The sequence below is a fragment of the Oncorhynchus nerka genome, linkage group LG16 (genome assembly GCF_034236695.1).
Source record: "Oncorhynchus nerka isolate Pitt River linkage group LG16, Oner_Uvic_2.0, whole genome shotgun sequence".
In the NCBI taxonomy this organism is placed as follows: domain Eukaryota; kingdom Metazoa; phylum Chordata; class Actinopteri; order Salmoniformes; family Salmonidae; genus Oncorhynchus; species Oncorhynchus nerka.
This window is the reverse complement of record NC_088411.1, coordinates 24,334,966-24,355,444: the sequence shown is the minus strand read 5'-3', so window position 1 is coordinate 24,355,444 and position 20,479 is coordinate 24,334,966. Positions and strand designations below refer to the sequence as shown.

The window sequence follows — 20,479 nt, the reverse complement described above, 5'->3', positions numbered from 1 at the left end:
GGGGTTTCTACCCTGGCCACTGCTCTGTGGTTCCTCTCTCCCAACCCCTTCCTCTATGATCTAATAGGTATTCCAGCGTATAGAGGCCCTATTAAATAAGGCCCTATAAAATCCGAGATGATCGTTTCACTGCAGTTAGCAGCGCCAGGAAACGTGAGTGGACTCTAGAAGATGTCACACACAAAGACCATTAGACGCTAGTTAAGTCTCTGAGATGTTCTTCATCTCAAGCACTACGGCTGTGTTGACCAGGTAAACCAACTCAAGCAGGATTTTATTAGCCTGGGTACCAGACCTGTTTGTGCTGACATTCCACTCCTTGCCACTCCTTAGAGTGGAATGTCAGAACAAACATGTCTGGTACCCAGGCTAGGACATTATTACCAGACAAGTATAATTCTGTATAAAATGCCTCAATCAATGGTACAAAAAGGAAACACTCTTCATTGATTTGTCCCTGTTCATATACAGTTGAAGTCGGAGGTTTACATACACCTTTACATTGGCAATTACATTTAAACTTAGTTTTTCACAATTCCTGACATTTAATCCTAGTGAAAATTCCCTGTCTTAGGTCAGTTAGGATCACCACTTCATTTCAAGAATGTGAAATGTCAGATTAATAGTAGAGAGAATTACTTATTTCAGCTTTCATTTCTTTCATCACATTCCAAGTGGGTCAGAAGTTTACATACACTCAATTAGTATTTGGTAGCGTTGCCTTTAAATTGCTAACGTGGGTCAAACGTTTCGGCTAGCCTTCCACAAGATTCCCACAATAAGTTTGGTGAATTTTGGCCCATTCCTCCTGACAGAGCTGCTGTAACTGAGTCAGGTTTGTAGGCCTCCTTGCTCGTACGTGCTTTTCAGTTCTGCCCACAAAGTTTCTATAGGATTGAGGTCAGGGCTTTGTAATCGCCACTCCAATACCTTGACTTTGTTGTCCTTAAGCCATTTTGCCACAACTTTGGAAGTATGCTTGGGGTCATTGTCCATTTGGAAGACCCATTTGCGACCAAGCTTTAACTTCCTGACTGATGTCTTGAGATATTGCTTCAATATGTCCACATAATTTTCCTCGCTCATGATGCCATCTATTTTGTGAAGTGCACCAGTCCATCCTGCAGCAAAGCAACCACAAAACATGATGCTGCCACCCCCGTGCTCCATGGTTGGGAAGGTGTTCTTCGGCTTGCAAGCCTCCCCTTTTTCCTCCAAACATAACGATGGTCATTATGACCAAACAGTTCCATTTTTGTTTCATCAGACCAGGGGACATTTCTTCAAAAAGTACGATCTTTATCCCCATGTGCAGTTGCAAACCGTAGTCTGGCTTTTTATGGCAGTTTTGGAGCAGTGGCGTCTTCCTTGCTGAGCGGCCTTTCAGGTTATATCGATATGGGGCTCGTTTTACTGTGGATATAGATCATTTTGTACCTGTTTCCTCAAGCATCTTCACAAGGTCCTTTGCTGTTGTTCTGGGATTGATTTGCACTTTTCGCACCAAAGTACGTTCATCTCAAGGAGACAGAACGTGTCTCCTCACTGAGCGGTATGACGGCTGCGTGGTCCCATGGTGTTTATACTTGCGTACTTTTGTTTGTACAGATGAACGTGGTACCTTCAGGCGTTTGGAAATTTCTCCCAACGATGAACCAGACTTGTGGAGGTCTACACATTTTTTTCTGGGGTCTTGGCTGATTTATTTTGATTTTTCCATGATGTCAAGCAACGAGACACTGAGTTTGAAGGCAGGCCTTGAAATACATGCACAAGTACACCTCCAATTGACTCAAATGATGTCAATTAGCCAATTAGAAGCTTCTAACGCCATGACATAATTTTCTGATATTTTCCAAGCTGTTTAAAGGCACAGTCAACTTAGTGTATGGTATGTAAACTTCTGACCCACTGGAATTGTGATACAGTGAATTATAAGTGAAATAATCTGTCTGTAAACAATTGTTTGAAAAATTACTTGTGTCATGCACAAAGTTGATGTCCTAACCGACTTGTCAAAACTATAGTTTGTGAACATGAAATTTGTGGAGTGGTTGAAAAACGAGTTTTAATGACTCCAACCTAAGTGTATGTAAACTTCCGACTTAAACTGTAGTTGCAAATGTATGAAGAGTATCCTTACAAGAGTTTATATGATAGTAAATTCATACTATATGTGTATGGCATTCACATCTGCACTACATTACATTATTTATTCAAAACATTATTAACCAACCATTATGTTAGCCTACTGTGGTCGCTATCAAACCCTGTGCACTCTCCCCATCCCCTTATAAACAGTAAACACATCATGATAAACTGCGTATCTTTCAAACTCTGGCTTACCTACAATCAACAGTACTAAACTACTTTCTAACCTTCGTTGTATTCGGTTCTCACTTGCATCTGTTTGACATTCTAACAAGGACATAACAGTAGAACCTGGAATAGCTTGCCTGCGTCCCAAATGGCACCCTGTTCCCCATAGGGATCTGCACAAAAGTAGTGCATTATATATAGGGAACAGGTTGCCATTTGGGATGCACATCATGTGTGTGTGTGTGTGTGTGTGTGTGTGTGTGTGTGTGTGTGTGTGTGTGTGTGTGTGTGTGTGTGTGTGTGTGTGTGTGTGTGTGTGTGTGTGTGTGTGAGAGACAGTGTGTGTGCGTCAAATCAAATTGTATTTGTCACATGCACCGAATACAACAGGTGTAGACTTTACCGTGAAATGCTTACTTACGAGCCCATAACCAACAATGCAGAGTTAAAAAGTAAGAACATTGCAGAAAAGAAATAATGAAAAATGAACACAATAAAATAACAATAACGAGGTGATATACAAGGAGTACCGGTATCTAGTCAATGTGAGGTATGAGGTAGTTGAGGTAATTGAGGTAATATTTACATGCAGGTAAGGGTAAAAGTGACTAAGCTATCAGGATAGATATTAAACAGAGTAGCAGCAGTCTGTGTGTGAAGAGTGTGAAAGTGTGTCTATGTGTGTGTGTGTGTTTGCGTGTGCATGTGTGTGTGTGTGTGTGTGTGTGTGCGCATGTACGTGCGTGCGTGTGTGTGTGTGTGTGTGTGTAGCTCCAGGTTATAAATTAGACAGGGCTTCAGACTGCACTTTATCTGTTAGTCACATATGGTAGAAAGCTCAATACATTGACTCCATCCATCATTTGAATCCTCCTTTTCTCTGCCACAAGCGTGGTTTGGGCTACAGGCAAATCTGCTCATAATAATCAAGTAGTTGAACAATAAGTGTTAGCTATAAATAGTAAACACACACACAAACCCACACACCGCTACTGTAGTTAGCTATTTATGTTATATAAAAAAATAATTTTACCCCTTTTTCTCCACAATTTTTGTAGTATCCAATTGGTAGTTACAGTTTTGTCTCATAACTCCCGTACGGACTCAGGAGAGATAAAGGTCAAGCGCCATGCATCCTCCGAAACACGACCCAGCCAAGCCACACTGCTTCTTGACACAATGCCTTAACCCGGAAGCCAGCCGCACCAATGTGTTGGAGGAAACACTGTACACCTGGCAACCATGTTAACGTGCATGTGCCCAGGAGTCGCTAGAGCGCGATGGGACAAGGACACCGCAGCCGGCCAAACCCTCCCCTAAGTCAGACCACGCTGGGCCAATTTTGCGCCGCACCGTAGGTCTCCCGGTCGCAGCTGGCTGCAACAGAGCCTGGTCCAGGATCTCTAGTGGCACAGCTAGCATCTGCGATGCAGTGCCTTCGACCACTGCACCACCTGGGAGGCCCGTAGTTAGCTACTTGACAAGAGGAAAGCCCCATGGGGTCCTGGCACCTAGAGATCTGATTGCAAAAGCCTGGGATTCACTAAAATAGCTCCGGTCTTGTAAAAGGAACCATTGTTCTCTTCAAAAGTTAGGAGAGGAGTCCAGAATTAGTCAAGTAGCATCCCAGCCTGGAGAGGTTGAGTAAAGGAGCTGCCAAGACTCTACTGGTATAGTAGTAGGTTACAGTTAACGGCCGATGCGTCCCAAATGGCACCCTATTCTCTATATAGTGCACTTCTTTAAAATAAGTGCACCAGATAATATATACCAGGTCAGGGATCATAAACTAGATTCAGCCGAGTCCCGATTTTCTTTTGAATGGATGGTCAGGGGGCCAGAACATAATTACAAATTATTTGTTGACTGCAAATTGACCTCAAGAAGCCCAAACAGATATAATATTTGACAAAAGCAGAATAATTTCAAACCTTGTATATAGGTCTACTTTGGAACAGATTTTCAAAACTGAAATCACTTGGAGCTGATGTGCTGGTGTTTTTACAGTCTTTTATGTCCAACAATAACCCTCTACCGCGCGCGCACACATTTAGCTTTTATTCATAAAAAATGTTTTTCCATCCTATTTTTGGGAAGATTTATGCTTTCTGATCATGTATTAATAATATAAAAATATATGTTTTACTCCCCACACCCATCACTGTTCCAATAGGGTGTTGAAACACCAAGGAAAATCTGATATTTTCAGTACAATTATTCAGTGAAATATAGTAGAAACAAGCACTCTTTTCATAAGAAGATATTTCACTGTCTCTCGAACCTGATTCTGGGGTCCGTTCTTCCTCACTGTCACTGTCCTCAAGCTCACTGTCCTCATTATCAGAGTGTATGATAGTGGCGGCAGGGTAGCCTAGTGGTTAGTGTTGGATTAGTAACTGGAAGGTTGCAAGTTCAAACCCCCGAGCTGACAAGGTACAAATCTGTCGTTCTGCCCCTGAACAGGCAGTTAACCCACTGTTCTTAGGCCGTCATTGAAAATAAGAATTTGTTCTTAATGACTTGCCTGGTTAAATAAAGGTCAAATAAAAAAATATGATCCTAACTGCTCGATTAGGCTACTTTCTCTGATAGAATGTCCATATGTCCATTGCCTGTGAATGTCAGTGGATATGTTGGCAGAAACATTGACTAAGGCCATCATTTTACATACATGTATATGTCTTTGATTGAGCACAATATTGCCTGAGGCATCAAAAAGAAAACTACATTTTTGAATATAAATAAAAACAAAATATGCTCAAAACCTATCAAGTATGCTTCTTTAAAGGTTCCTACAAGTAAATCTGTCAAGTTGTCTCTATTTAAACATGCTAAATAATGTATCTCACACTATGAGTTCAAGTCGCTCCACTTCCTGAAAGAACGTCTGCACCTCATTGGATTGTCATCAAGTCATCACATATTGTCACATGTAGGAATAAATGTAGATTTTTTTTTGCTCAGAAAACTTTATATTTTCTTTCAGGTTTTCTGAATGATAACACAATAGTGTAAATCTACTCTGTGTATCATATGTCACAGAGCATGCATGTTTCAATCCCACAGCAATCACAATGCAACAATAGATTCTAGATTTGAAGATAATATGATATTGATAAGTGAGCTTTGTAGATGTAGATGCTAATATGTATCTAGCTCAACGGAAAAACTGTTGAGATAACATATTGCACATCAGCCCATAGCCCATCTGTTCGAGTTAGTGTTTATTGAGAGAGAGAGGGGGGGCTTAGGGATGAGAGTCAAGCATCAGGCACTGCACAGGAGTGAGAGGTGTTAAACTGATTACACTGTCTTCATGATCTCTCTGTTCTCTGTCTGTTCTTTCTCTCTCTTGCTCTCCCTTTCTACTTCCCTTTCCCTCTCCATCTCTCGATCTCTCTCTCTTCTTCCCCCTCCCTCCTGCTGTTTCCCTCATCCCCTCTCTCTCTGCCCCCCCCCCTTCCCCCCTCTCACTCTTGGTCCCCCTTCCCACTCTCTGAGCCCTGAGAATACAAAGAGGAACTGGCAGCATCACATCACACTCCTCATCTGTGTGCCAAAACACAGCAGGCACCGCGAGCCCCTCTCTCTCTATCTATCTATCTCTCTCCCTCCATCCTCCCACTCCACACCCTCTATCCCCCCACTCCTCACCCTCCACCCCCTCATATTCCATCCCCCTCTATCCCTCCACCCTCCCCTCCATCCTGCCGTCACTCCTTCTAGAAGATGCTCTGGAGAGGGGTTCAGATTAGCATGTCTAAAACCGGCTTCTTATCGCTTCTCTCGACATAAACTCATTACACACACGACAGGCTTGTATGCTCTCTCTAGGTTTTCACCAAGCCACCGATAGAGAGAGAGAGAGATACAGAGAGAGAGAGACAGGGAGAGAGAGACAGAGAGAGAGAGATGGGGTAATAAGAACGACTTACTAAAATGATTTATTCTGAAATGTAAATGTAGCTAGCATTGTATGGTGGGTTGCCAGTGGTGGGGGAGACGAGAAGGGTTAACGACATGGTCGGATGCACGATTTCCATTCTGAGCCCCCTGCATTATCCATTAAGTAAATAGCCCGGGGAAAATGGAACTTAAAGCACCTCGTTTCTTTCTGTGGAGGCAGTGGGAGCTAACGGTGCCGGCGCTGTGCATAACGAACAGGTGATTATGAAGTAAGAGAGCGGGGACCTTGCTTGCTATCAGCACAAGTTGCACACAATCTAATGCTAACAGTAAGTCATGTCAATAGAGGCAGAAGACAGGGAGGAGATGAGGGAGATGGTGTTGAAAGGAGCGGAGAGAGATGAGGTGCAGAACAAGTCTACTCTAGAATGTGGGTAAAATGACTCAAATGGCTAAAGCAGGGCCGGGCAGTGGTTGACTGGGCTCCAGCCCAACAGACAGACTCAATAGACCCTGGTAAGAACCTGGAAGCCCCAGCGCCCTGTCGGCATGCTAAACTGACCATGCATGCATCCCAAATGGCACCCTATTCCCTATGTAGGGCCATGGGGCTCTAGTCAAAAGTATGCACAATGGGCCCTGGTCAAAGTTAGTGCACTATATAGGAAATAGGGTGCCACTGGGGGCGTAGCCAATGTAACAGGAACAACACCACCGCCTCCCCAGACCAAACCTAGACTGTAGGTAACCTCAACTCAGAGTAGGGTTTGAAACTAAGAGTGTAAAATAATATGGAGTGTAAGTAACAGCATGTGTAAATCGTCTGAGAAGCTGTTGACAATATGTGCTGATGTTTCAGCCTGTCAACCCGCTGTGAGATGGATATGGAAATAGAAGTGAATTATAGGGTAAAGCTTCATTGTTGTGTTCAGGGTTTAGGGACATAATGGGCATCGTGTAGAGCTGAGGTTTTTCTCTCTGCAAACAACAGATAGACAGGATTGTGAGTTTCTCTGCAGACCTGCCACATAAAGAAGAACCCCCTGTAAAATAGCCACAAAAAAACTAACCAAAAAACATACACTTTAGCTCTCATGCCCTGCACCAGAATCTAAAGGGTTAACCCTCGCAGCACAAATGAAATACAAATTGACAGGGTTCTAAACATGACCTACTAGGCGATAGATGAACAGTTATCTGCATGAGGGATGTTTCCCTTCATTCCTATACCAGCAGTCCTGCTCTCTATTTCAGTACAGCGTTATAGAAGCAGCTAACCCCTGCAGCTGTCTGCCTGTGTTATCTGTCCAGTAACTAATGTCCTAATTCTCCCCAGGCTGTCTGATTACCAACCCAGCCCACACACACCCTGATCTCTGGTGAGCAGGTGATTGTACGTGCACGTACACACACACACTAACAAACACTTGCGCACGCACACACACACACGCAAACACACACACACACACACACACACACACACACACACACACACACACACACACACACACACACACACACACACACACACACACACACACACAGACACACACACACACACACTGCTCCCTATATGTTGCCAGGGGAATGCTTAATGAGGCGTTCAAGAAGGAGGGGACAGCGTCTTGATGATTCATATTATCAATCAGGGTGTTAGTTTTCCATTTTTCACATCGATGTAATCATCCTAAAATACATTAACATTGAGGAGAGTCATAATGTGTGAATATTTTCAGTGTTATTGAGTCAAACTCTGCCAGCCTTGAATGACTGATGCGTCTTCCATACCAAAAGGTATACTCCCATGCCATGAATAAATATGCAGCATCAAAACTGCTATTAGAGAAAAAATGTATGTGGATGAGCTGGATCAAGATCATTGGATCAAGATCATTGGAGGAAAATTAGGCTACCAAGTAGAGCTCGGGAAAATAGGAACAGAATGCATATTCCCATTAACACTGTTCATATTCATGACAAATGAATTGAACGTTTGACAAGCCGCTTTCAGTCCCACTTAGATACACATTAGTGTTCCATCCTTTAAATAGTAAACACTAAACATGCAGAATGCATACACTATTGGAACAAGTGCTTCTGGGTAGTACCTTGCATGGTAGGCTTTATCTGTGGTGTGCACCTCTCTGATTCAGAGGGGTTGGGTTAACTGCGGAAGACACATTTCAGTTGAAGGCATTCAGTTGTACAACTGACGGGCTCTAACTGGACAAATAACGTCCAGGCCGGTGGTAAGTCTTTGGGATTGTGTGCATGTGTACATGAGTGTTTACGTTTGTGCTGCTAACTAGCTGTGCATGTGTTTGTACAGTATGTGCCCTACTGTGTGTATGCACGCCCACGTGTGTACTGTATGTCTGCCTTTGTGCAAGTGACTCAATGCATCTTTTAAAGGTCACTTCTGCTATAATGTCCATTGAGGTAATCACCGGGGAGAGATAGAAATGAACAAGGGCCCTACAACATGAGCAGGAGTACCACAAAAGGTTTGTGGGCTAGGGAAAGCCTGGTGGGTTTAAGCCCAGCAGACCTCTGTTAAAGTAGAAGCCAGTTGGATAGCAGAAAGAGAAAATAAATTGAACACCATAAACAGGGCAGTGAAAGGAACTGGTGCTGGCTAAGTGGAAAATAATATGATGTAATGAACGGTATGTCAGAAACATCCACTGGCCAGTGAAGCAGTGTGTGTGAGTAGGGGGTGAAGGAGTGGCAGCTATCATGCTTTGGGGACTACTACTGCACCTGAAACACTAGTCTGACCATTTGGCTAAGATGAGTCCTCTCTCTCTCTCTCTCTCTGCGCTCTCTCTCTGCGCTCTCTCTCTGCGCTCTCTCTCTGCTCTCTCGCTCTCTCGCTCTCTCGCTCTCTGCTCTCTCGCTCTCTGCTCTCTGCTCTCGCTCTCTGCTCTCTGCTCTCTCTCTCTCTCTCTCTCTCTCTCTCTCTCTCTCTCTGCGCTCCACATATTAAGGATTTTACACCAATTTGGTACACCAATTTCCTCCCCCAAAAGGTTCTGGTTGTGAGTGAAATGTTGAATTCTTATATTGTGATAATAACAGGCAAACAAATCAATGGTTGGGGTGGAGCTTCTCAAGACGGACCGTCCGTAATGAGATAATGTGAATAATGGTGAATGTTCTAAATCTAAATAAACCATTGATTAGTTAATCAAAGCTCAATTACAACTCAATAAGGTGTGAATCGATACAAACACAATATCAAGGACTGACCAACCATGATATCACAATTATAGTTTAACCATATTTTGAGGCTATACTGTATTTGTTTACATTTACATAGTTGACAAACATTGGAGTAAAACAAGCTTATATTTTGGGTTCTGATGGGGTATGACAGTTAAACTAACTGGTTTAAGTTCAAGTTAAAAACATGAATTTATTGGTCCAAAAATGGATGTAGCAATTAAGGATTCTAGCTTTACGGAGGTCCAATGAGAGGCACATTTTTTTCACAGAAAAATGCACAATTACATTTCCCAAGACCCTCACTGCTGATAAGCAATAAAAAAATAATCTCTCTCTCCAACCACTGTAATATAAATGTAATAACCAGCTATGAAAAAATCTGCTTCATGACTAAAGATAACAATGCAAACTCAACAATTTGATTAAAAACATTCAATTTATTATTGCAAAATAATTGGATTTAGACTTTTTTTTTTACTGTAAGCAATTCTACAGTTACCAAGGAAGTGAGCATAATATATTTGACCTCTGCCAAGTGATTTCCTGGCTTTTATTCAGTTACTCATTACTCACTCACTTCTAATTTCCCTTAGTTTCCAATATGAAACAACACATTGGACTTTCAACAGAGTAACTATATATGCTGTTTGACACATGGGAAGTGTTTGTAAGACTCTTTTTCCATGTTTCTCCTCCTTCATTATAATTCCACAGAAAGGGGTACATTCCATTTACTGTCAGAGAGAAATACTTATCTAAGAGATAAATAGACAGACAAATAATGCGATTCCTTCCCTCCTTCCGTTCTTCCCTCTGTGATAGGGAGTTGGTTATTAATGACCCTAGGACAAGGCCTTGCTGAAAAAACACATGAATTTCACATCAACACGTGAAGTGTTCCAAAAACATGTCTTCATGTGATCTCATATGATCTCATGTGAAGTTAATGTAAAGCAACATGTGATATCATGAAACTACACATGTGAAAAAGTGATGACATGCGAAGTGAAAAAACAAAAACGTGAAATTTAATGTGAAATCATGCGATTTTCCATATGTGAAATCATGTGTTTTTTCTGTAAAGGGATGCAAGGAACAGTGCAGAATGGTGTGTGTGTGTGTGTCGACGTGAGGAACGACCAAGGCCCTCAACGTGTGGGAACAACATGGGAACAGCAGTGGGAGCCCTGAACTCTCATTTGCGTTAATAAAACTTCTCTAAATTGTTTGTGTAATGAAATTAACATAATCAAGGCCGGGGGGGGGGCATCAATTAAACAGATAAGCAAATGAAAATAAATGACTTCTGATGGTGACCCGCCGGCCGGTTGCCGTCCAGTAAACAACAGGGAGGAAACAGGAAGCAGGAAGCTATTTTGCTGAGCGATTAGAGGGGTCATAAATCGTCATGACCCAACCAGCAGCAATAAATACTATAGTTTGTCTATAGTCTGTCCTCTCTTCAGGCCTCAGGACAAAGGGAGGACTGCTATCACTACTTCCTCATCTGAGATGAACAGGGGGGCCGTACTGTGTTGGTCTCGCACGTATCCCTAAAACTTACTAGGACTTGACTAGGCCGTGACCCATGAGGGCATGACACAATTAATGAGTTTACAGTACACAACATAATTATGAGGTAAAGGTCTATGGATGGATGTAAATGTGTGAGTATACAGATTGATGTCCTGTCCCCACTGTTTTCTTAAGGTTTGTCCAAGTAGAGACCAAGAGGACGCCATTTTGTGATGGTGGCATGTAGTATGTGAAGTTTCCCCAAGGTATAGATCAATGATCAGTTTTCCCTCCCCCAATCCTAACCTTAACCATTAGAAGGGACAATTTTAAACTGACCCAAGATCAGTGTCTAGGACAACTTCACCCTACACTGTATTTGTTTCCTGGGTGAGGAATTCTGAGATGTGTAGGAGGGAGTGGTGGACATGATCACAGCATCTAGTTAATTGGTCGCATTCCACAGCTGAGGCGAGGCGACGCAACAACCAAAGGTTGCCTGCCACGTTATCGACTGTGTCATCGATTGACAGATTGCTATAAGATATGATGTGGCTAGCTGATACTTAAACAACTATCCAGGTGCTGTAAGATCTGTCAGGCATCAGCAATGTCTAAGCTCTGGAACATGGACAATAATGCAGCTCACCTAAGTGGCTGAAGTAATAATGGATGGTGGTGTGTTTGGGGAGGTGGTGGTGGGTGGAATTGTGGTGGGAGTGTGACACCCTGTCCATAGAAAGCTGTTTATTCTTTGTGTTGGTTGGGGCGTGATAGTGACTAGGGTGGGTCATCTAGGGGAATTGTATTTCTATGGTGGCCTGATATGGTTCCTAATCAGAGGCAGCTGTTTGTCGTTGTCTCTGATTGGGGATCATATTTAGGTAGCCATTCTCCCATTGTGCTTTGTGGGATCTTGTCTACAGATAGTTGCCTGTGTCCACACCAGATAGCGGCATGTTTCGGTTGTGCTTTTGTTGTTTTGTTCGGTGTTCATATTATTAAAAGGAAAATGTACGCCTACCACGCTGCACTTTGGTCCATTCCTTACGACGACCGTGACAGGGAGCCACTACAGATCAGAATTAGAGTTGATAGGCGGAAATGTGTGAGATGAGAGAATGAATGGGACACAAGAGGGCACATTTGGAGATTTTACTACAAACGTGATTTATCTGTCAAGGTGTCCAGTGTCAAGAGGATGCATAAAAACCAGCTCATAAAAACGCCCTCTCTTCCTGTCTCTAGGGGTCAGCACCTTAGAATCATTGTTTTACAATCAAAATAATAGAATCAATATCAGCAGGGATATTCAAAGGATTTTCAGGTGGTTTGAAGCATTTGATGTCGAGACAAAAGGGGTCAGGAAACGATGGAGGTCGAACACAAAAGAATAACAAAAGAAAATGTATTTCATGAGTTTGCATGTGTTCTCTATGTGTTGGCATGTATTCTCCATGACAACCAACATATTATGGACCACACCATTAAGCCATGTTAGCACTAGTCAGTGCTTTATTAACTGGCAGCTAGTTTCAAAGGGACAACTAGCCTACACTTAATTTCACATAATGATCATGCTCACTTGAACTATAGAATGACAATCTGTACAGAGATAACATTCCCCATATTCATTATTTTTTCCCTAAAGTTTTTTTCTCTTCATTTCTCTGTAGTATCACAGCCAATCCAAGTCTTGCGGTCTGATCCCAGCTTCATTCATTAGCATGCAAATCCTCATCTTTAGGAGAAAGCAGAGATGGAGAGAAGCTATAGCCCAATCCCACTGGAGAAAGAACCTCTTTTGTTCTGAAACTTTGGAACATTGAAGATGTTCCTTCTCTCTATCACCGTCCAGGTACAGCTACATGCTCTTGTGACAGCAGCAATCTCCCCATGCCTCAGCCTAATGTACAGTCAGGGCTAGTTACATTAGCAATTACAGTGTTCAGGTTAAGATTAATTGAATTACTGGGTGGCTTCCCCCATGCTTCACTGTGGGCGTATCAATCACTTCCTCGGAGCCAGATAGACCCTGAATCACCACACACACGCGCACACACGCGCACACACGCGCGCACACACACACACACACACACACACACACACACACACACACACACAAACACACACCGTCTATCCTCCGATCCTCCCTACTTCTTTATGCAAAATGGCCGGGCCGAGCTGCTGCACTCCATCTATCAATAAACTGGTACGGGGGTGGTACACTCATTTTCGAACACTTTCCATCTCTTTCATCAAGCAGCAGTATGACACTGGTGGTAGTCAGTAAAGAGCGGCCATATTTATTTACTGTATCTTGCAGAGAAATAAATAATACAAAGACTTAAGCAGAAACAGAGCTGTTGTGATTGCAATCTTGGTTGTGTGAGTGAAGGAATGTATGAGATATTAATAGTAATATTAATAGTAAACGTAGCCCTATATACAAACCTCTCACTGACATACAGAGCCTTCAGAAAGTATTCATACCCCTTGACTTAGTCCACATTTTGTTGTGTTACTGCCTGAATTCAACATGAATGAAATAGGTATTTCTCTATCACCCATCTACACGCATTATAGTGGTGAAAACAGAATGTATGAATGTATGCCCACGAGATCAGAATGGTTCATAAGAGGCTACACACAATACCCCATATTGACAGTGAAAACATGTTTATAGAAATGTTTGCAAATGTACTGAAAATGAAATACAGAATATCTCATTTACATACACACCCCTGAATAAATACATGATAGAATCACCTTTGGCAGTGATTACAGCTGTGTCTTTCTGGTTAAGTCTCAGAGCTTTGCACACCTGGATTGTACAATATTTTCCCATTATTCTTTTCAAAATTCTTCAAGCTCTGTCAAATTGGTTGTTCATCATTGTTAAGTAAATGTTGTTAAGTAAATGTTTACTCCTGAACTTATTTAAGCTTGCCATAAGAAGGTGGCTGAATACTTATTGACTCAAGACTTTTCAGCTTTTCATTTTTTTTAAATTATTTTGTAAAAATATAGAAAAACATAATTCCACTTTGATATTATAGGTTATTGTGGGTAGGCCAGTGACCAAAAATCTCAATTTAATCCATTTTAAATTCAGGCTGTGACACAACAACAAGTCAAGGGGTGTGACTACTTTCTGAAGGCAGCGTATCTCATTTTACCCTACAGTATAGTATTAGAGAGCTGCGGGGGGCTAACTTAATCGACATCCACGTCATCGGCGCCCGGGAAACAGTAAGTTAACTGCCTTTCTCAGGGGCATTATTACAAAGCACTCAATAGGGCAGGGTCCCCAACTGGCGGCCCGCGGGCTGCATTTGGTTTTATTTCTGAGCAAATGTCATTGTCGGACACAAAAGACAGTCAAAACACCAGGAAATGGGCTCCAAGTGATTTTAATTCTGGAAATCTATTCCCAAGTATTCCCACGCATAATAGAGAGACGTGTGATCCTAGACATATGTAAGCAAGGTTTGAAATGTTATATCTGTGTGGGCTTCTTGCTGTCAATTTGCAGTCTACAAACTATGTTCCGGCCCCCGACCATCCGCTCAAGAAACAATCAGCCCGCGGCTGAATCTAGTTGATGAGCCCTACCATAGGGCACTTAATACGACTGACTGTCTCTTATACCAAGCAGACGTATTTTCTTTCAGCCCCGTACAGTAATACAATACGTATTGTGTAAAACACATGTTTGAACAGCTGGGTTCCTGCTTGAGAGAAACTCAGGTACCTCTTTTAGAAACCACAAATGTAATGACTCTATGATGCTTCTGTTCTATGAAATGTCTTTCAGGACAGATTAAACTCCACTTTGTCTTTCTCTCCTCGTTCTCTTGCTACATTATTAGTCCATGACTGCATCCCAAATGGCACCCCTGGGATGCAGGCCGTATTAGACAATCTGCAGGGTTTCTGGCCAAGCAACTACAGCACTGCCAAACCCTAATCTCCTGCATGTTCTGTTTCTTTCACAAAAGTCCTCTCTACCGTTCTTTACTTGGCTTCTGCACATTAGACGGTTGCAAATGAGACATCAATCAGTAAAACAGGCAGGATCAGAAGGTTGGCAACTGATTTGATGGTAGTCCAGGGTGAGCTGAATTTCAGTCACAATGAAAATAGGTTTATTGTCTCACCAAGATGACTGATACAGCTAAGTACAGCAAGGCGAACCGGTTTGAGTGTGTTAAGAACTGATTTTTCACGCTCAAACATTTCCTGTGTGTATCAAGAAAGGTCCACCACCCAAAGGACATCGAGGAAACTTGACACAACTGTGGGAAGCATTGGTATCAACATGGGCCAGCATCCCTGTGGAACGCCCTGACAAATTGAGGCTGTTCTGAGGGCAAAAGGGAGGATATCAATATACTCAATATTAGGAAGGTGTTCCTAATGTTTTGTACACTCAGTGTATATACCTACAGTACAGGTTCTGTGACAAGACTTACTCTACAAGAGTCTTCCTTTAAGGTTTAACTCTATTGTGCTCACACATTAGGTAGAGGTTGTGCGGTGTCTGTCTGTCTGAGGTATAGAGTGTGTTCATCTTCTCTCCATGCTCTGGCAGAGTCTGGTCTGCAGACAGGAGCAGGGGAGATCTAGACTCTGCCAGAGAGCCTGTTTGGCTCTTCACGTGCCCCTCTGGAGCAGGAGGGAAAAGGGAAGGTTGGTTTGGAAACATTCTATCGCAACATGGACGGCTGCAGATAACACACACATGGCAAGTATGTCAGCATTCAGGCTGCCGATCGAGCAGGAAGGCTGAGGGGAGGGAGGTGTGGAGCAGGGAGGCTGAGGGGAGAGAGGTAGAGAGCAGGGAGGCTGAGGGCAGAGAGGTAGAGAGCAGGGAGGCTGAGAGCAGAGAGGTAGAGAGCAGGGAGGCTGAGGGGAGAGAGGTAGAGAGCAGGGAGGCTGAGGGGAGAGAGGTAGAGAGCAGGGAGGCTGAGGGGAGAGAGGTAGAGAGCAGAGAGGTAGAGAGCAGGGAGGCTGAGGGAGAGAGGTAGAGAGCAGGGAGGCTGAGAGCAGAGAGGTAGAGAGCAGGGAGGCTGAGGGGAGAGGGTAGAGAGCAGGGAGGCTGAGGGGAGAGGGTAGAGAGCAGAGGGTAGAGAGCAGGGAGGCTGAGGGAGAGAGGTAGAGAGCAGGGAGGCTGAGGGAGAGAGGTAGAGAGCAGGGAGGCTGAGGGGAGAGAGGTAGAGAGCAGGGAGGCTGAGAGCAGAGAGGTAGAGAGCAGGGAGGCTGAGGGGAGAGAGGTGTGGAGCAGGGAGGCTGAGGGGAGAGAGGTAGAGAGCAGGGAGGCTGAGAGCAGAGAGGTAGAGAGCAGGGAGGCTGAGGGGAGAGAGGTAGAGAGCAGGGAGGCTGAGGGGAGAGAGGTAGAGAGCAGGGAGGCTGAGGGGAGAGAGGTAGAGAGCAGGGAGGCTGAGGGGAGAGAGGTAGAGAGCAGGGAGGCTGAGAGCAGAGAGGTAGAGAGCAGGGAGGCTGAGGGGAGAGAGGTAGAGAGCAGGGAGGCTGAGGGGAGAGAGGTAGAGAGCAGGGAGGCTGAGGGGAGAGAGGTAGAGAGCAGGGAGGCTGAGAGCAGAGAGGTAGAGAGCAGGGAGGCTGAGGGGAGAGAGGTGTGGAGCAGGGAGGCACCAAGAAGAGAGTGTGTTGTTTTCATGTTTAAACAGATGAATAAGTAAAGTGGAGAGGAAGAGAGCAACAAGACTTAACCACTGCAGAGGTGGTTAAGGAACTGTGGACTTGTAACCTTTTGAGGAGTCATTATTTAACCGACTAAACTGCTGTTAATTTTGACAGGCACTCCAAAAACTGTGCCAAAAAGCTGGACATATTGGATGTGTGGCAAAGTCATTTCAGAGAAATGTATTACGGTCAAAACGGAAAACAGAACACTCAAGAGTTGAGGGCTTCCTTCCTTTTATTAGTTCCCAGGCTTTCCAAAGATCTGCCCCCATCCTCTTTTTTTTCTCTTTTGTGGAAAACACGGCGGACGGCTCCCTGTCCTGTGATAAAGCTGTTGCCTGTGTGATGGGAGAGAGAGATCCATCATGCTAAGGCAGAGGCTTTATTCCATCATTCCGCACCATTGAGGGCTGTAACATGCATGTACTCTGCATCACGCGTCATTTAACCGGCCTTCTCTCTGCCCAAATAACACGGTTTTGGCTCACCTCAATCTGCAACAATATTGTGGCTTTCATGCTAAAGCTCTAAAGAAATGATCCATCTGCATACATTTTTTCAGTACTTTCGTGATTTGTTTAGTGGAGAGACCGTAGAGACCGTGCCAGTAGCCTAAAACCTGAACGCAACGGTTCTCAGTACCAAATGATAGGTTTAATATTTCACTTTGTTTGTGGAAGAATAACACTTTACTCCCATCCCCCTTGGGCTGCCAGAAAAAACTGAAACACAAAGTAGAAAGGGGGGGGGGGGCATAAATGGCAGTCAGTGAAATGACTGACATGGGTCCTTTTCATTCAGACTCATATAAAGTGGATACACTAACTTATAAGAGAAGTGCCTTAAAATGAAGGAGCAGTAGGAAAGCTCTATAATGTTAGAAAACATTACATGACAAGTTTCCACAGAGGGAGCTCAAGGAGAATAAACAACATTGAGTTTCACAAACATTTGCTGAGAACCGGTAAATCACTATCGTTCTTTTTAGGAGTTACACCTATTGCCTTACAATGGAGCAGACTTATAGGCAAAGGCTAGAGAGGTCTAATGTTGGGATATTTAGCATATTTGGCCTTAAGACATGATCAATATTGCTTCAGTAAATTGCTTCAGTAAATTGCTTCAGCTCTATAACATTTCAAACCATAGGGGAGAATTGCAGGCCTTGTGCATTTGTAGGCCTAAACCAAATGGTTTTGTAATCTGAATCCTTGAGCGGATACTGCTTAGTACTGTTACTAATACCCCATAAAACAAGAACAACAGCTGTTTAACGGAAGTGTTCTTAAGATAATAAAGGGACAAACAGGTTGCGGCCTGACTAGTGTGGACGCAAACCTCCAGAGCAAATAAACAACAAGCAGAATGCTTCAAGTGTAACTCCATCCCCAACAATACCATCTGCTGTCTGCTGTAGTGAACTCTGAACTCTTTTGGGTGGTACATTCTGTGTGAAGCCCTCTAGGTGGCCCTCGATGACCTAACCCTAACCATGATCAATTACCTTTCTTTCTACAGGCTCTCAGTAAAGCTCAGCTCACCAGACCTGGGTTCAAATACTATTTGATATCATTTTAAATACTTGATCTGTGCTTGATTGAGCTTGCCTAGCTTAATGAACCAATTGAATAGTCCCAAAACAGCAAAACTACCCATCTGGCACTTCAGGCAGGCTCAAGCAAAATATCAAATATCAGGTCTGCAGCTCACCATGGTCTTTGGTCGGTGAGGCTTCGGCCACTTGTACCAAAGTTACCAACTAGACCTCCACAGGAATGAACGACAGACCGACGGACAGACGCAGGCCAACAGACAACAAACAGGTTGTTATTTTGGGTGCCTTGGTCAGTCAGGTGAAAACATCAGGTGTGAGCGTCTGGGGAATTCAGGAGGTGTCTGAGGATCACCCTGCACCTGCTGCCTGACCCCATCCTCCCATCGGGGGTAAGATTCCCTGCATGCCAGGGGGCAGCTGCTGACAGCCAGTACCATGGCCCAACCGACCGCACCTCCTCCCTCCCCAAACTACACTGCCTTCCCCAACCTTCCCCACCTCCCCCTCCCCAACCTACCCCGCTACCCTGTATGGGGACCTCCTAGGGTCAGCTGCTGGGGTGTGTAAGGGTGATGGTGGGGATCGAGTGCAAGTGTGTGTGTGTGTGTGTGTGTGTGTGTGTGTGTGTGTGTGTGTGTGTGTGTGTGTGTGTGTGTGTGTGTGTATCAAGGGTAAAATGAAATCTATTCATCAAAAAACTATTTAGTAAACTGAAATATAATCATTAATAAACACATTTTTCTTAAACAACAACTATACTAAAACTACTATGTTTGACTCCAAAACTAAATTAAATAAATACAATACAAACCATTATGAATTATGTTTAAGTTTTAGTTTTTTGAGGGGCAGAAATCTAATGAGGTTTCAAGGTTTTATTTCTGATGGAGCTTCAAGCTTCTGAATCTGGCGGGTCACATTGAGATGTACTTTAAAATGTAACCTTTCACTGCACTGGGCTAAATCAGGGTCACACAGAGTGATTCTTAAATAAATCTCATACACATGGTTATGGACTTCAAAAAAAGAAGATAGAGGAAATGTATTACATAAATTACAAAACTATGAAATAACACATATGGAATCATGTAGTAACCAAAAAAGTGTTAAACAAATCCAAATATATTTTATATTTGAGATTCTTCAAAGTAGCCACCCTTTGCCTCGAAGACAGATTTTCACACTCTTGGCATTCTCTCAACCAGCTTCATGAGGTAGTCACCTGGAATGCATTTCAATTAACAGGCGTGCCTTGTTAAAAGTTAATTTGTGGAATTTCTTTCCTTCTTAATGTGTTTGAGCCAATCAGTTGTTTTGTGACAAGGTAGGGGTGTTATACAGAAGATATCCCTACTTGGTAAAAGACCAAGTCCATATTATGGCAAGAATAGCTCAAATAAGCAAAGACAAATGACAATCCATCATTATTTTAAGACATGAAGGTCAGTCAATCCAGAAAATTCTAAGAACTTTGAAGTCTCTCTTTGTGAGACGTAGAGTAGGTAAACGGATGATCTTCACATGTGTGGTTCCCACCGTGAAGCATGGAAGAGGAGGTGTGATGGTGTGGGGGTGCTTTGCTGGTGACACTGTCAGTGATTTATTTAGAATTCAAGGCACATTTAACCAGCATGGCTACCACAGCATTCTGCAGCGATACACCATCCCATCTGGTTTGTGCTTAGTGGGACTATAATTTGTTTTTCAAAAGGACAAGGACCCAAAACACACCTCCAGGCTGTGTAAGGGCTATTTGACCAAGAAGGATGATGGAGTGCTGCATCAGATGACCTGGCCTCCACAATCACCCGACCTCAACCCAATTGAGATGGTTTGGGATGAGTTGGACCACAGAGTGAAGGAAAAGCAGTGCTCAGCATATGTGGGAACTCCTTCAAGACTGTTGGAAAAGCATTCCTCAATATTAATAACATTCCACCCATGAAGCCACGAGGTAATATGACTGCAGGAAAGGGCTACAGGTAGACTCAGCGAGATGACATTGCCCCGAGCAGCACCGCAGATATTGGGTGCGTTTGAATGGTAAAGACTTCAGGCTAACTCTCATGTACCTAACCTCATAACACACACACAAACTGAAATCCTAATTATAATATTATGTGTGTACACAATGTACAACCATTTAGTGAGAGAGAGACTCAAATATATCATTTACATAAGTATTCACAACCCATGAGTCAATACTTTGTAAGATCATTTGTGGCTGTGATTACAGCTGTGAGTCTTTCTGGG

At 43.3% G+C, this 20,479-nt stretch overlaps 1 protein-coding gene across 1 annotated transcript in view; it reads right to left on the bottom strand.

Moving 5' to 3' along the window:
* The window catches only part of LOC115144606 (heparan sulfate glucosamine 3-O-sulfotransferase 3A1-like), a 53,714-nt gene that overhangs the window by 22,561 nt on the left and 10,674 nt on the right, over positions 1 to 20,479 (bottom strand). The gene's annotated exons all lie outside the window — the stretch shown is intronic.